The sequence below is a fragment of the Sparus aurata genome, chromosome 12 (assembly GCF_900880675.1).
Source record: "Sparus aurata chromosome 12, fSpaAur1.1, whole genome shotgun sequence".
NCBI classification, from domain to species: domain Eukaryota; kingdom Metazoa; phylum Chordata; class Actinopteri; order Spariformes; family Sparidae; genus Sparus; species Sparus aurata.
The window spans coordinates 11,663,423-11,675,661 of NC_044198.1; the positions used below are offsets into that span (position 1 = coordinate 11,663,423).

Below are 12,239 nucleotides of genomic sequence, written 5' to 3' on the forward strand. Positions count from 1 at the left end.
GCGCATGTGAATATTGTGTAATCAACACGCAAAAATGAAAATGTCTTATGTGGAAGTTTTCATTCAAAGCTAGTCGCTGGTGAAAATGTCTATATTATTTTCTTCTCACACAACACAATGTGAGTTCACATGTGAAAACATTCAGTTCACTTGTGATTTTTACACGTGAAAAGGCAAATTTCTCATAAGACATTTTCGTAGGAGGGCTCCCATATAAACCTCGCGTTATGCCTGTAAACATTCAAGTTCCCCTTTACTAATGAAGCTTATAACATACAAAGTACTGCAGTTTGTTTTGCCATCATTTCAATGTGTTCCTCCTTCTGCAAGTCAAACATGCAAGTCATTCACATGAAAGCAGGTGTTGACACAGTGGTCCTCAAGGCAGATCCTTCCTGTTCCTTGTTGTAAGAGATCTGTGGTTTTTTTTTGTCATAACACAGACTGTGAGCTCGTCGGTCTGCATGACTGTCATTCCAAGGCTCAGGTTAAACATTAAAGCTGATACTATCGTGTCGCCGGATCCAAGAAGGAGGTTAACGAGGCAGCAGTGCATGTTGAGCTGTCGTCAGGGTTCATACACAGATACCCTACAGCAGTGTGTGACATCAACTTTGTAATGACCTTAAAGTGACAAAAGCCACTTTCTGGCTGAAACAAATGTCGTATTTCAGAATGAATGAATGCCTTTCTTTATGCTAGTGTTAGTTGTTAACTAATGGGTCAACAAATGTGTCATTAACCTTAAAATATGGCCTGATGTTCCTCCAGATTTTCACTATCCATTGTCTTTTCAGTCACTGATCAATCAGGAAATAGTAAAATCAAAACAATTTCGATTCCATACATTTTTTGAACTTGCAAGCTGGAACACAGCAGTAAAAAGTTTGAGCTTCCCAACATGAGCGTGATGTCAGAGGAAAAATGGCCCCATTGCTATGGTCTGAATCTTATCTGATAAACAAAACTCCTTTAAAGTAACAAGGGTTATGTGAATACCTGATTTTATTTACGTCATATGATTCTGTTGCCTTTTTAAAGGGGTTAAATATCAAACACAGATGTGTTGGGTTTTTGTACATATTATTAAGAGACTGATGAAACCATAAAACAATAGGAATACGCACCAATACAAAATGCAAAACCTATGACAGAAAGTGCCCTGACCCAGAAAACACAAAGTACTTTTCCCCCCTGAGAATAAACAGTGACAGCCACCCGAAACCAACACATGTGCACACCTCCCCAATCCTGTTTTGCTTCATTTTTTTGATTTCTGTCCTGTCATACATGCTTGGCGCACACTTGACTGCTGTCATTGTGTTTGGCTTAATTACCTATTTAAAAATAGTTAATTAAATAGTGTTTAATTTTAGTCACTTTTGATAATACGACTACAGCCAGTTGGTCATGAATATTTACAAGGAATTATTAGTGTGTGTACTTAGATAAGAAAACAAGTTTTCTATTTTTAAACTGTCTTATATCCCGTTTCATGTCAGCTCTGTACAAAATTAGCTTTGCCAATTTGGAATGGGTACCAAACCGATTCGTCTTTCCATGCTGCTGCGATTGTCAAGGATGTTTACTGTAGGTGCCAGATTAGATTCAAGATGGAATATTTTGGTGTTAACTGAAGACTCGGTGTCACTATGTCAAATAAAAAGATGCCGTGCATATTTTTAAAAAAGTCCATCAAAGGTGTATCTGAAATTCTTTTGTCACCCCAGTGTCTTCTACAAAGAAGAACAACAAACAAATTGTTCAGCCACTTACAATACATTTATATACAACAATTGACATTCTCAGTGTTCATACACAAGATACATGTCTGAATATATGAATTACTGCAACAAAAAACACGAAGAGGAAGACGAGATTATAAAAAAACAGTTGTGCGTCTTGTAGTTATCAGGTACAAAAAGGAAAAATGTGCATTAAGCATAGCCATTCAGTCAATAATACAGGATAAAAAGCACTAAATGAGGACTCAAATGTTTACAAGGACCACTGTGTCTAGCTGTGATTTTGAGACATCAGCACAGGCACAGAGGTTTATATGTGACAGCAATATGAGATTCAGAGAGCACAGAGTCTACTTGAAAGTTCATAGACAGAGTAAACATGAAATAGAGTGGACCATGCAGTGAACAGAGAGCAAATCTCGAGACACGACTGCATTTGTGAAATTAAAGGTGCGATATGTAAGAATTGGCCACCTGTTGAACTTACACACCACGTGACTAGGGGGCAGCAGAGCCACAGGAACGGCTGATGGCTGATAACTGTAGCTGCTGTCAGCTAGTTCAATCAGTTTGCTGACCTTTAAATCTAACATACCACACCTTTAAACTCCTGTGAAGATTCGGCGCTCACCTACTCTCAATCTTTTTCTGGCATCTGTCGGATATCTAATTTCAATCTGCAAACATCCTCTAATAATAACAATGTTTTTATTCAGATAGAAAGAAAAGACTATTTTGACTTTGAGCAAACACACAAAAACTAGCACGAGCCTAAATGCAGCAGGGATTGCACAATAAATCTGGCAACTGCAAAGTGCAAAAATGTATGACAACAACTGAATAAAACCACACCGTGCTGCTAAAAGTGCATCCTGTCTGACAAATCAAATCTGGTTCCTGATTTACCCTGTATGAAAAGATTCCTGTGGAAACACCTCACATTCTCTCACTTTAGTTTTCAACACCTGTATGAACTCACTCCTTCAGCGATACACATACTACAACATGGCAGTCAGACTCTCTCACTGTCTCTGTAACAGTCCCCTCTGCTTTCTCTGTATTTAAACGAAGCCAGGAGAACTACTGACAGGCGAACATTTGCATTATTTTGTTAAATATAGCCAGTGTGAGGGAGCGCCAGCAGCTTATCTATGGAAACAAGATTTTGCGCACATAAAGGAAGTATAGACAGAATCCATTTCCCCCAATGCATTCAGACTGTGAAGAAGTAGCTGCTGATGGATACAGTGCACTGTGCAGGAAATCTAAAACAGTTTGACGGCGCTAATAAGCAAATAAACATAGTTACATATTACATATTGTTGGTTTACATATTAATAGTCAATGGAAATGTATCATTTTCTGACTTTTTAAAATCTCCAAAATGTTTGCTGTTGCAGAGTTGGCAATGGCACATTATGTCAACTTCAGCTTAAAGCGACACTTCGTAGTTCTAAGAAAGAAATTCAACCTCCAAAACTATTAACAACTATTATAACTAATACAAACTCAGATATCTTATATATGTTTTCCATAACTGAATAAACAAGCTGTTAACAGAGGAAAATAAGGTCCCCAGAACACTGTTTGAGGCTAGAAAGGTGGCAGGGTCCGCCACATATAAACAAAGTAAAACAGTAATTGTGTTGTCCTTTAGAGGCGGTTTGTTCATTCAGTTCATTCAGTCATGAAAATCAAGAACTGAAGGTTTTTTTCCTCTGATTACAATTTCTTCTCCAAAACTACATAGTGCACCTTTAAAGCCTCTGCTGTGTTCTGCAGGTGAAGACTCAATGCTGCAGATCCACTGTAATAAAATGTTGGTGAAACACACATGATTGTAAACAAACTGTCTAAAGTTAAAGCTCATGAGCTGTGTACATGCATGCCATTTGCCCTCAGTGAATAATGTGTGTAGGGATGTACTCTAAAGTTTTCCCCATCTTTAAATGACATTATGTAAAACATTATTACTGCACAAGCTGTGTCATTAATGTCGGTTTAAGCTCCATTCATCAGTTTGAGTTCCTGGGTAGATCAGTCGTAGAGCAGCAGCCATAAGCAGGAGATCGGATGCAAAGTCCACACAATATTCAACAAGCAGTGCTGTAAGCTTGCTGAAGAAGAACGCTGATGGAGGCTCGACAGTGTCAAAAGGCAACAAACGTGGTGGTTGACCTAGATGACAATGAGAGGGTGATTATTTTTACTGTGTTTAATAGTCTAATATATGGTGGCAGCAAAGTGTCTGACCTCACACTTAGACACACTTACAGAAATCTGTATGTAATAGACACCCTGTGGAGTTTTAGTAGTAGTGCTATAGAGCAGCACTGTTTATGTGTTTTGATTTCATGTGTACACATGGGCAATGCAATTCACAGACTTTTAGTGGTGGTAACACACCTACAATCGTAGAAACATGCTAGCAAAGGAAATGGAAAAATATCTATAAAAATCACTTTGGAAGTGATCCATGAGGAAGGGAAGGGCTTCACGGTTACACAATTTGTTTTGGTGAGAAACACTGGTTCACATGAAAACCCCACGTGGCACGTTTAAGGATGTAGTTCCAGGACTTTGTTATGATGTATAGTAACTTTAACCAAAAAAAAATAATTGAATTTTGAAACTTTTACACACGTAGCATTCTATACTTCCGATGTCTATTCTCAAATTTGATTCCCAGCTAACAACACTTCTTCCCAAAGTGGAAAGCATTTAGTAAATGAATATACTGAACTGCCGACTGCCTACCTCAGATAATGATTTATCCACATTACACTTCGATGTTGTAGCCATGTTTTTCTGCCAGACGTTTCCTGTCAAGAACAGACAAAAACACACAACAGATGAACATTTTCTGCTGCCGTTGTTGCTCCTCCATCATTTTCTGCCACATGATGAAACCCTTATCATAAATGAGGAATGACATATTTACAAATGTAAACACAGTCTGTCTTTACAGTATTTACAGTATATCTTTTCTGTTGATGAGGTTTTTTGTGCCCCTTCGTGTTCGACACGACTCACACTCTCTTTTTCTTCCTTGTTCGAAAACAAACCAGTTGGATTTGTCACTTACTGTTTAAGAGTTATTAGACACTGAGTGCAAAAATGTCTGGTGTGTAGGATTTATAGTAGATGTATGTAGAAGCAAAAAAAAAAATACAAAGAATATACTTTTTCTATGTTTTTGTTTTGTAGCATGTTAGAGAGCTTTAGAGGATGCTGTGCATGTTTTCCCCTCACAATCAGGTTAACAGTCTCCCCCTCCCCATTTTTAGCAATTATGATAAGCTATGATAATTGCATCCTGACACCTGTTCTGTACATATGAATATACAAGGACAACACTGAGATATTTCAGTACCTCTTCTTCTTCTTTTGCTTCTGCCTCACTTTGGCGACGATGAAAGCCAGGATCAGCAGCCCGATGATGACGGCCAGCACACTCAGGGTCAGCGGTACACTTAACGCCCCGTTGACCGTGTCCTCGCAGGAGCTTCCCTGGTAGCCGAGGTCGCACTCACAAACTAACTCGATGCCTCCATCAGGAGAATTCTCACACCTACCATGGCTATTGCACCGAGTCTCACCACAGGTGGGCAGGTTGTAGTCGATGCCTCTTGGTTGAGGAGGCACAGGAGAAGACATTGTAGAAAGGGAGTATGCAGGGCACTATCAAAGGATGGGTGATAAGTGGACGGAGGTTAGGAGAGGAGGGAGATGAATGGGTTGAAGCCACACCCTAAAAGACAAAGAGGAAGAGAAACAGAGCCCTTTAACCTCAAATGGATGTGCTGAGGTCTGTCTCAGTCAAACACGTCTGCATGTTTCTTTCAGCTGCTCTCCTTTAACTCTGCTAATCAACTGAATGTTACAGATGAATCTGAACTTTATACACAGTTAAGCAACCACTGCTGTCTTCCAACATGTAGGAAAAATAAACATTGCAAACACTCTGTGAAAGCCTTTAATGCCTGTGGGGTTGGCACAGGTTGTCAGACATAATGTTTCCAGCACTCGCTCTGCGACAGGGACTGAACTGTCGACATAGTTTTGTAGCCTTGTTGGACTGAGCTTCTGTCGTATATGGACATCTCTTTTCTCGGTTGGACCAAAAGATTTCAAAGATCAAAAAGTCACCAGGAGTCTTCAAGGCTGAGTGCAGTAGGACTTTATTTGCCGGCAAAAAAGAACGGGATCAGACACAGACAAAATCTGTGAAAAAAACAAACTGACCCGAGAGTCAAAACCCTGAACATCCTCTTTTAAACACAGAAAAGGGGATGTGTCCGTTTGGACAACATGGCCTCAACCAATCACTATTCTTGTTAATTTGTGCTGACGCTGCTATTTCTCTATGGAAAAATACCATCTCTCTATAAAAGTAAGGAATCTCTGTCTTTCTGTCTGTCTGTGGGTGTATGTGTGTGTGCCTCAAATATCTCTGTGGATCAGGATCAGACTGACCTGAGACTTTCAACATGGCTGCTGTGTGGTTCAAGGGTGTGCGACTTCGCATTTGTTTGGACTGCAATGATACCATTAATAAATGATTTCATAAATGCTTTACAAATTCCGCGAGCATTGTCCACCAGAGCCACCACAGTCACGTGCGCACCAGAGCCAATCACTGCAGAGCGCACCGCGACCCCCCATCTTAAGAAACAAGCGGATTTATGCCTGCAGCGGCGCGAGCTGGACCGGGATTTTGCCGGTAGTTCGGTCCCATACTGTTCTGTGCATCTAAACTGAGTGTTGTGTATTAATGAGACTGAACGAGTCCGGACCGAGTCTGTTCGGGTCTGAGGAGATCCGGACACGCTAGGACAACAAACTGTGGATGTTCGTGTGTAGCTAGCTGCTAGCCCACCCCCACCTCCTCCTCCTGAGTCGACGGACGTGCCAGTGCGTCAAGTGACCAATTTAAGATGACGTAGCAGCAACCCGCAGCCTCCGTGAGTCTCGGTTCGGAGCTGCCTTCAAACTATATACAAGTTTTTAAATCGTGTTGATAGGCCAAGTAAAACCGCACTTATGATAAATAATGTCTGCCACGCTTTTTCGCGAACATTGAGGTCACATCTGCTGTGCGTTTGGTGCAGGAAGAAACGGTCAAAATGGGTTTCTCTCACGAAGCAAGGAAGTGTTTGCTTTGTGCTACTCCTTTTCCTATTGGTGGAAAAAGGCACCCCACCAACCAATCACAAAATTAAATGGCAAACCACGTGATGTGATTGCTTAGGAACGGGGGGAAGTTGTTGGAGGGACAGTGACAGCGACAGAGTTAGAGAGTTGAGAGATTTGTGACATTAAACATGTTTGGAGTGGATTGTTAGTGTGTTATGTAGTGTTTAGTTTAGTGTGTAGTGAAGTCGTTTTTTTTTTGTTTATTGAGGCAAAACAATGAGGAGACTGCTGAATGTTCAGCAGGCAGGAAGGAGCTGGGGGAAAAGTCACTTCTATAACTTTGTAAATTTCAATTCTTTTTAGCAAACAGGAATTTATATATTTGCATTATAAGTACATAAGCCAATTATACCCTGGAATATCGGATTTCACAACAAGCCTAAATATTCCTGATGTCTCACCTTCAAACACAACCTCATTTGGCGATCCATGAAAAAGCTACTTAACCTCCCACTTTTCTATAGGAATACATATTTCCTACGGGCACTGCACTAGTATTTCTAATGGAAAATCCCTGTACCTGTTGTAGAAAAAACCTGTATTACCTTCTGCGCATGCGCGAAGATTGGCATACGTGCAGAACTGCATGTCGACCAGTTGCTCTTCACCTTGCTTTGGTTTTTTTTTACATCGGGGCTTCCTCTGTCACCGGCTCTTAGAAACTCTGGCTTTGAGGCTTTCAGGTTTTTGATAATTCACTCCCCTTCTTGATATATCCCATTATATCTGATCACTCTTGGCACTGCATTTTTAAACATAATGAAAGTGTTACATATTTGGTTATATGATGTAATTCTTAGATTTGTGGTTCCATTTTCACACTTGACATCATCTGACTGTAGCAGCTTTAATCAGCTTTAATCGTCACTTTTCAGTCAGCTGGTGCCCAGTAGTATGGTTCAGCAACTCTTTCACACTTGTTACCCTTCATTTCTTACTTTTATCATCATAACAGTTATTATCAGTTACCATTAGTCACTGTTTACTAACTGTGGTTATTTTGTACTGACCACTATCTACTTACTATGGTTATTTCACACTACACTTCCAGAAACTGATTTCAAGCCCATTTTATTGCGGGGAGAGACACTTGATGAAAATTAAGTTGACAAGATCTTTTTGCACTTTTCATTTCATGTCTATCTTTCTCCTCACGGCATTTTAGTTGAGCATCATCATCAGAAAAACAACCATATGAATTGAAAATCAAAGCTTATTGCAGTCTAACCAGTAGTTTTCTTACCTAAACCCTAACCAAACTGCAACATTTCCACAATTCGATAAGTGTGTCCCTGGTGTGTTGCAAGGGCCATTTTGATTTGGTAACACTGATGTGTGTTGTTCTGGGAGACGCTGACATTCGACCTATTTAGTCGTCCCTAACTGATGACATGTGACATTTGTCATGTATGTAAACAATTCCCCCGAAACATATACATTTTATACCACAGTATATAAGTTTTGCTCACACGTTTCTATCATTAAACAGGAAAATCAACAAAAAAACAAAATGAAAGAATATATTGTGTGTATACAGGAGGGTATCATTTTACAATTCTCACTGCCCACATAGAGTATGGTACTGTGAGCTGCCTGTTGTGCAGCGCCTGGCCCTCGAACAAATTTTACTGGTAAATCCTAACATACAAATGACCAAAGACATGTCGTAGCCTGCAGGGTGCAAGTAGGGTCGCGAAACAATTTGACGGATTGACCATGTAGCACAGACCAAAATACGACTATTCTTTGCGAGAAACACAAGGAAGAACTCTTCTTGGGAAGTGCAGTTGTTTTGTCATCACCAACTTTAGGTATACAGAGAGTGATTTGGAATATACTGACAGACTAAGTTAAACAAAGGTGTTGGTTCACTACCTCCTGTACAGTAAAAACACTGGTGTTGAGAAATGACTGAGAGGTAAGAGACAAGACTGATCGTTATCCAATGTGGCACAGCGTGGAATGTTAACAGCAGCATTGGTAGTCTTAATCTTACCTCTCACCATCTCATTATTCAGGTTTCACATCAACACGGCAAGTTGAGCTCAGCGCTGGATTCAAGGTAGGCATACAGTAGAGTAAAACAGCGAAGGATCACATCGAAATCCGACAGAATGAAAAACATGTACTCACAGAAGCAAAGATCCCGCGACTAAAAATGCAGCCTGTGGAGTTTGAAGTCTAGTTTTTGGGTCGCCAAGGTGTCCGTCTGGGTGTGTGCTACAGGTCCCTTGAAAAAGAATCGTGAAGTTCCTCTTTCAGTGTGGGAATCTGCAACAATAGGAAGGAGGGGAGAGGAAGAAAGCTGAAACCTGTGAATACCTGCCTGGGCCTTTTTTTTCCCCCACAAACGCAACACACATAAAATCGTCTCCTCCTCCGTCTGCCTTATCTTTGAATGGGCTGAGTCATATACAAACTCTTGCTCACCTCAAATACCTCTGACACTGATGTAGCAACATTACTTTTCATAAGAGGACTGGAACCAATCATGTATTTCAGTGAATAGCTTTTTCTCGAAAAACTCATGGCTCGGGCATCCCTGGGGAAAATAAACACAACTTGTGTGTTAGCTTTCAGGCACTGTCGTATTGAATAAATATGAATAAAAAGTAACAGAGAAGGGTTTTTTTTGATGAATTGTGAATAAAAGTAAATATGGCTTTGATATGACGCTCACATTACACCTAGAACTGAAGGTTAAACTACATGGAACACATAGACGCTCACACACCCCTACCCTGAGGACAACTCTACTGAAATACAGTCGGTGTGTCTGCCAGATGAGCGGGGGATGGTGGGCAGGGGAGGGGCAGGTTGGAGCAAGAGTCCTCTGGCAAGACCAGACATGACTCGCATGTCTGTGTAACATGCTGGTCAAATATCTGTTGTGTGTGTGTGAGACTGTCCTCAAAAGAGAAGAAAATACAATTAGGTGCGATTTTAAAATGTTGTTATTTATGGCAGTACTGATCTGACATTCAGCTCACCAGGTCTAGTACTACGTATCGCAACAACTACTGAATGGACTGGCATGACATTTTTGTACATGGTCCCACAGAGGACAAATCTACAGACTGTTCATTCTCTGACCTTGCCTTGAGTGCCATCATCATACAATGGTCATTTTCCTCTGAAGTCAGGGTGGGAGGCTTGTGAATATGTAGTGGAATATGGAATATGGACCCTTTCCTACTTCCTAGCTCCCTAGTTCTGTCCCCCTTGAGCGCACCACACAACACTGTCGGGGCTGCAGCAGAACCAGAAACATTGTCTTTTCTACTTTACATATTCTTCCTCCTAGTCAAAACTTAGTACCTAGCCATAATGCAAGTCGACTGCCTACAGTGGGAAAAGAAAAAGATAACAGTAGCAGCTAATTTTGCAACAATCTGCTAGCTTCAAGCAGAGCTGAGGAGCAGGCTGGGTCACCACACACCCAGACTTCTTTCAGAAACTTTAGCCCTGGCCATCATTGACTCAAGTGACATCATTTAAGGCAGTATTTCAGATTTCACTCAGCTCCCTCTAAGACCACCAAAGACTTCATCTTTCTCTTTGTGAGCATGTTAGACTATTAAACTTCAGCCCAGCAACACTGAGCACAAGTTCTGTGGTTTTCTTTTTGTTTCAGTTTTTTTTATGCTAACAAGTAAACAGAACCAGCCTGTACATATACGCATTTGTGGATCTTTAGGAAATTGTCTCATTGATGACACAGTGTGATTCACTGGGAAAGGGATTTTTTTTTCAGAACATAGCACTGATTATAGTAAACACCAATTTTTATTATTTTTTTTACAATAACTTGTTAATTTCTGTCAAAAATAGCTTATTTTGCATATATTGCACTGTGTTGCTGTAATGACTGGCTCTTACTGAAGACAAGTCAGCACAGATATCAGTCATGGCTTTGTGGTTATTACAAAATTGTTGTTGATTCTGATCATTAGCCTGCTGTTGAGTTGTCAAACTCATGCTTCAGTTCTTTCATTCACCCGATTAAGAAACATCTCCACATGCTTCTCTGCAAAGCTGCCAGAAGACCACAGGGCAGACCAGAACACCTAGTGTAACAATCAGGAAGACCTGGAGGATGATAGGTGATTATCGTTTCTTTATTTTAGCCCCACCCATTTAGCATGTATAATAAACATGTATTAGGTGATTAATTATACCTAATTTACACTTCAGTGCAGTATGAAAAACAAAATGCAAACACATACATCTTGTAACAACGGAAAAATTAGTGTAATTTAAGATGTGATGATACTTAACATTAATGATGATTCTTAAGACCTTGGACTTTGCTTTATATGCATAAATGATTATATTATTGTTCTGATATATTTAAAAGGTGAAGTATGCAGTTTTGGGGAAGAACTTGAGAAATCAAAGAAAAAATTCTGTATTCATTGTTATTCACGACAGAATAAACTCAGTAAACAAACTATCATCACATGAAAACAAATTCAATCATTTCCTTTGTTTATGTTTGCAGGAAACTTCTAAGAAGCCACCTTCCTAGTTTCAAAGAGCATTTACACAAATTACACTTCTAGGATAGCTTGCTTAATCCATGATGTAAATAAATCAAATAACCATTTCAAATATATTCAGATTCTGAATCATTACCTTATTGCTGAGATCTTCAACAGGGGGTCCGTGGAGATACTGCAGGGGGGTCGTGAATTTTTCAGTTGAGACATTTTTAAAATATTTTTAAAAATATTTATTACCCCACAAATTTAAATGTCTTTAAATACACGTGCAAAAATCGAAGCTGCACCTGCAGCTGATGTAGCAGCTGATAAGGGTAGGATCTGATACTGATAATTATCAGAGGTTTGGATTTGCACTGAATTAATAAAAATAAAACATGAATCCATTATTTTAACAGTTCAGTATTGTCTGTAAGATAACAGGTATGTTTATGTTTGGCAGTGGCTCAATTTCATTTCCACATTTATGTTTAAAATAGTAAGGTCAATATGAGTTGCATGTATGCATGCTTATCATGCAAATGACAGACAGTGCTGATACTGGCATTGGTTATGTTATGGATGGCAGCGGCTTGCAAACATGAATATATGAACCTGTGTATTATTTGAACAGCTTAGTACTGAATGCACAATAACAAGGTATGTTTATACAGTTTAATATAAAACATAATTGTATACTGTATATATAGTAGGGGGTCCCGGCTCCATCTCTCCATCAGTTTGGGGGTTCTTGGCCTGAAAAACGTTGAAGACCCCTGCCTTATTGTAAATACTAAATACTACTAGTTCCTTTACA

The 12,239-nt window shown here is 39.8% G+C and overlaps 1 long non-coding RNA gene across 1 annotated transcript; it reads right to left on the minus strand.

The window, feature by feature from the left end:
* Positions 1-987: 987 nt before the first annotated feature.
* Positions 988-9,256, minus strand: LOC115592172 (uncharacterized). Its single transcript, XR_003986081.1, has 4 exons — positions 9,075-9,256; positions 5,119-5,496; positions 4,503-4,567; positions 988-3,923 (listed from the first exon to the last, which is right to left on the minus strand). It is a non-coding gene; the product is annotated as an uncharacterized LOC115592172 (long non-coding RNA).
* Between the last annotated feature and the right edge of the window lie 2,983 nt (positions 9,257-12,239).